Source organism: Ranitomeya variabilis, chromosome 7, assembly GCF_051348905.1.
Source record: "Ranitomeya variabilis isolate aRanVar5 chromosome 7, aRanVar5.hap1, whole genome shotgun sequence".
NCBI lineage: Eukaryota > Metazoa > Chordata > Amphibia > Anura > Dendrobatidae > Ranitomeya > Ranitomeya variabilis.
Genome location: NC_135238.1, coordinates 4,995,079 through 5,001,120, shown reverse-complemented (window position 1 = coordinate 5,001,120; position 6,042 = coordinate 4,995,079).

Below are 6,042 nucleotides of genomic sequence, written 5' to 3'. Positions count from 1 at the left end.
CCTTTACCCCCAAGGGTGGTTTGCACGTTAATGACCGGGCCAATTTTTACAATTCTGACCACTGTCCCTTTATGAGGTTATAACTCTGGAACGCTTCAACGGATCCCGGTGATTCTGACATTGTTTTCTCGTGACATATTGTTCCTCATTATTGTGGTAAAATTTCTTTGATATAACTTGCGTTTACTTGTGAAAAAAATGGATATTTGGCAAAAATTTTGAAAATTTCGCAATTTTTCAACTTTGAATTTTTATGCCCTTACATCACAGAGATATGTCACACCAAATACTTAATAAGTAACATTTACCACATATCTACTTTACATCAGCACAATTTTAGAACCAAATTTTTTTTTGTTAGGGAGTTATAAGGGATAAAAGTTGACCAGCAATTTCTCATTTTTACAACACACATCTCATTTGAAGTCATTTTGAGGGGTCTATATGATAGAAAATACCCAACTGTGACACCATTCTAAAAACTGCACCCCTCAAGGTGCTCAAAACCACTTTCAAGAAGTTTATTAACCCTTCAGGTGTTTCACAGGAATTTTTGGAATGTTTAAATAAAAATGAACATTTGACTTTTTTCACACAAAATTTATTTCAGCTCCAATTTGTTTTATTTTCCCAAGGGTAACAGGAGAAAACGGACCCCAAAAGATGTTGTACAATTTGTCCTGAGTACGATGATACCCCATATGTGGGGGTAAACCACTGTTTGGGCGCATGGCAGAGCTCGGAAGGGAAGGAGCGCTATTTGACTTTTCAATGCAAAATTGACAGGAATTAAGATGGGATGCCATGTTGCGTTTGGAGAAACCCTGATGTGCCTAAACATTGAAACCCCCCAACAAGTGACACCATTTTGGAAACTAGACCCCCTAAGGAACTTATCTAGATGTGTGCTGAGCACTTTGACCCAAAAAAGTGCTTCACAGAAGTTTATAATGCAGAGCCATAAAATAAAAAATCGTATTTTTTCACAAAAATGATATTTTGCCCCCAATTTTTTATTTTCCCAAGAGTAACAGAAGAAATTGGACCCCAAAAGTTGTTGTTCAATTTGTTCTGAGTACGCTGATACCTCATATGTGGGGGTAAACCACTGTTTGGGCGCATGGGAGAGCTCGGAAGGGAAGGAGCGCCATTTGACTTTTCAATACAAAATTGACAGGAATTGAGATGGGACGCCATGTCACGTTTGCAGAGCCCCTGATGTGCCTAAACATTGAAACCCCCCACAAGTGATCCCATTTTGGAAACTAGACCCCCCAAGGAACTTATCTAGATGTGTTGTGAGAACTTTGAACCTCCAAGTGTTTCACTACAGTTTATAACACAGAGCCGTGAAAATACAAAATTCTTTTTTTTCCACAAAAATTTTTTTTTAGCCTCCAGTTTAGTATTTTCCCAAGGGTAACAGGAGAAATTGGACCCCAAAAGTTGTTGCCTATTTGTCCTGAGTACGCTGATACCCCATATGTGGGGGGGAACCACTGTTTGGGCGCATAGCAGAGCTCGGAAGGGAAGGAGCGCCGTTTGGAATGCAGACTTAGATGGATTGGTCTGCAGGCGTCACATTGCGTTTGCAGAGCCCCTAATGTACCTAAACAGTAGAAACCCCCCACAAGTGACCCCATATTGGAAACTAGACACCCCAAGGAACTTATCTAGATGTGTGGTGAGAACTTTGAACCCCCAACTGCTTCACAGAAGTTTATAATGCAGAGCCGTGAACATAAAAAATCATTTTTTTTCCACACAAATTACTTTTTAGCCCCCAGTTTTGTATTTTCCTAAGGGTAACAGGAGAAATTGGACCCCAAAAGTTGTTGTCCAATTTGTCCTGAGTACGCTGATACCCCATATGTTGGGGTAAACCCCTGTTTGGGCGCACGGGAGAGCTCAGAAGGGAAGGAGCACTGTTTTGCTTTTTCAACTCAGAATTGGCTGGAATTGAGATCGGACGCCATGTCGCGTTTGGAGAGCCCCTGATGTGCCTGAACAGTGGAAACCCCCCAATTATAACTGAAACCCTAACCCAAACACACCCCTTACCCTAATCCCAACAGTAACCCTAACCACACCTCTAACCCAGACACACCCAACCCTAATCCCAACCGTAAATGTAATCCAAACCCTAACTCTAACTTTAGCCCCAACCGTAACCCTAACTTTAGCCCCAACCCTAACTGTAGCCCTAACTCTAATGGGAAAATGGAAATAAATACATTTTTTAAAATGTTATTATTTTTCCCTAACTAAGGGGGTGATGAAGGGGGGTTTGATTTACTTTTATAGCGTTTTTTAGCGGATTTTTATGATTGGCAGCCGTCACGCACTAAAAGATGCTTTTTATTGCAAAAAATAGTTTTTGTGTCTCCACATTTTGAGAGCTATAATTTTTCCATATTTTGGTCCACAGAGTCATGAGAGGTCTTGTTTTTTGCAGGACGAGCTGACATTTTTATTAGAACCATTTTTGAGCACGTGACATTTTTTGATCGCTTTTTATTCCAATTTATGTGAGGTAGAATGAAAAAAAAAAGCTATTCATGAATTTCTTTTGGGGGAGGCGCTTATAGTGTTTCATGTTTGGTAAAATGGATAAAGCAGTTTTATTCTTCAGGTCAGTACGATTACAGCGATACTTCATTTATAAGAATTTTTTGTTTTGGCGCTTTTATACGATAAAAACTATTTTATATAAAAAATAATTATTTTTGCATTGCTTTATTCTGAGGACTATAACTTTTTTATTTTTTTGTTGATGATGCTGTATGGTGGCTCTTTTACTGCGGGACAAGATGACGTTTTCAGCGGTACCATGGCTATTTATATCCGTCTTTTTGATCGCGTGTTATTCCACTTTTTGTTCATTGAAGGGGTTAACTAGTGGGACAGTTTTATAGGTCGGGTCATTACGGACACGGCAATACTAAATATGTGTACTTTTATTGTCTTTTTTTATTTAGATAAAGAAATGTATTTATGGGACTAATATACAGGTCCTTCTCAAAAAATTAGCATATAGTGTTAAATTTCATTATTTACCATAATGTAATGATTACAATTAAACTTTCATATATTATAGATTCATTATCCACCAACTGAAATTTGTCAGGTCTTTTATTGTTTTAATACTGATGATTTTGGCATACAACTCCTGATAACCCAAAAAACCTGTCTCAATAAATTAGCATATTTCACCCGCCCAATCAAATAAAAGTGTTTTTTAATAACAAACAAAAAAACCATCAAATAATAATGTTCAGTTATGCACTCAATACTTGGTCGGGAATCCTTTGGCAGAAATGACTGCTTCAATGCGGCGTGGCATGGAGGCAATCAGCCTGTGACACTGCTGAGATGTTATGGAGGCCCAGGATGCTTCAATAGCGGCCTTAAGCTCATCCAGAGTGTTGGGTCTTGCGTCTCTCAACTTTCTCTTCACAATATCCCACAGATTCTCTATGGGGTTCAGGTCAGGAGAGTTGGCAGGCCAATTGAGCACAGTAATACCATGGTCAGTAAACCATTTACCAGTGGTTTTGGCACTGTGAGCAGGTGCCAGGTCGTGCTGAAAAATGAAATCTTCATCTCCATAAAGCATTTCAGCCGATGGAAGCATGAAGTGCTCCAAAATCTCCTGATAGCTAGCTGCATTGACCCTGCCCTTGATGAAACACAGTGGACCAACACCAGCAGCTGACATGGCACCCCACACCATCACTGACTGTGGGTACTTGACACTGGACTTCAGGCATTTTGGCATTTCCTTCTCCCCAGTCTTCCTCCAGACTCTGGCACCTTGATTTCCGAATGACATGCAAAATTTGCTTTCATCAGAAAAAAGTACTTGGGACCACTTAGCAACAGTCCAGTGCTGCTTCTCTGTAGCCCAGGTCAGGCGCTTCTGCCGCTGTTTACCTGGGGAATGCGGCACCTGTAGCCCATTTCCTGCACACGCCTGTGCACGGTGGCTCTGGATGTTTCCACACCAGACTCAGTCCACTGCTTCCTCAGGTTCCCCAAGGTCTGGAATCGGTCCTTCTCCACAATCTTCCTCAGGGTCCGGTCACCTCTTCTCGTTGTACAGCGTTTTCTGCCACATTGTTTCCTTCCAACAGACTTACCATTGAGGTGCCTTGATACAGCACTCTGGGAACAGCCTATTTGTTGAGAAATTTCTTTCTGGGTCTTACCCTCTTGCTTGAGGGTGTCAATGATGGCCTTCTTGACATCTGTCAGGTCGCTAGTCTTACCCATGATGGGGGTTTTGAGTAATGAACCAGGCAGGGAGTTTTTAAAAGCCTCAGGTATCTTTTGCATGTGTTTAGAGTTAATTAGTTGATTCAGAAGATTAGGGTAATAGGTCGTTTAGAGAACCTTTTCTTGATATGCTAATTTATTGAGACAGGTTTTTTGGGTTATCAGGAGTTGTAGGCCAAAATCATCAGTATTAAAACAATAAAAGACCTGACAAATTTCAGTTGGTGGATAATGAATCTATAATATATGAAAGTTTAATTGTAATCATTACATTATGGTAAATAATGAAATTTAACACTATATGCTAATTTTTTGAGAAGGACCTGTATATATTTTTTCTATATTTAGGAATTTATTATTTTTTTTAAACATGTAAATATTGTTTTTTTTACTTTCTTGCATTGCCCCAGGGGGGGGACATCACATTATAGTGACATATCGCAGATGAGGTCGGCTCTGTGCCCGCGATCAGGATATTGCATCGTATGATTGCTGCATTCTATTCACGCAGGTAAATCCGCATCTGTTCAGTGAACCATTTACTGCATCTAATCAATGACGATGGGGAGAATAGCATCTCTGCTGCAGATAGTTGACATGCTGCAACTCATAAACCCGCACCGCAGGGGAGTATACACAGCGTCAAATGGAAGCACAGTGGGCCGGAGATTTCTATATATCCAACCACTCTGTATGTAACGTAGAGCGCAGCGCTCGTCTCTGCCCTCAGGCCGTGTGCTCAGCGCTCGTCTCTGCCCTAAGGCCGTGTGCTCAGCGCTCCTCTCTGCCCTCAGGCCGTGTGCTCAGCACTCCTCTCTGCCCTCAGGCCGTGTGCTCAGCACTCCTCTCTACCCTCAGGCTGTGTGCTCAGCGCTCCTCTCTACCCTCAGGCCGTGTGTTCAGCGCTCCTCTCTGCCCTCAGGCCGTATGCTCAGCACTCCTCTCTACCCTCAGGCCGTGTGCTCAGCACTCCTCTCTACCCTCAGGCCGTGTGCTCAGCGCTCCTCTCTACCCTCAGGCCGTGTGCTCAGCGCTCCTCTCTGACCCTCAGGCCGTGTGCTCAGCACTCCTCTCTACCCTCAGGCCGTGTGCTCAGCACTCCTCTCTACCCTCAGGCCGTGTGCTCAGCGCTCCTCTCTACCCTCAGGCCGTGTGCTCAGCACTCCTCTCTGCCCTCAGGCCGTGTGCTCAGCGCTCCTCTCTGCCCTCAGGCCGTGTGCTCAGCACTCCTCTCTACCCTCAGGCCGTGTGCTCAGCACTCCTCTCTACCCTCAGGCCGTGTGCTCAGCACTCCTCTCTGCCCTCAGGCCGTGTGCTCAGCGCTCCTCTCTGCCCTCAGGCCGTGTGCTCAGCGCTCCTCTCTACCCTCAGGCCGTGTGCTCAGCGCTCCTCTCTACCCTCAGGCCGTGTGCTCAGCGCTCCTCTCTACCCTCAGGCCGTGTGCTCAGCACTCCTCTCTACCCTCAGGATGTGTGCTCAGCACTCCTCTCTACCCTCAGGCCGTGTGCTCAGCACTCCTCTCTGCCCTCAGGCCGTGTGCTCAGCACTCCTCTCTGCCCTCAGGCCGTATGCTCAGCACTCCTCTCTACCCTCAGGCCGTGTGCTCAGCACTCCTCTCTGCCCTCAGGCCGTGTGCTCAGCACTCCTCTCTGACCCTCAGGCCGTGTGCTCAGCACTCCTCTCTACCCTCAGGCCGTGTGCTCAGCGCTCCTCTCTGCCCTCAGGCCGTGTGCTCAGCGCTCCTCTCTGCCCTCAGGCCGTGTGCTC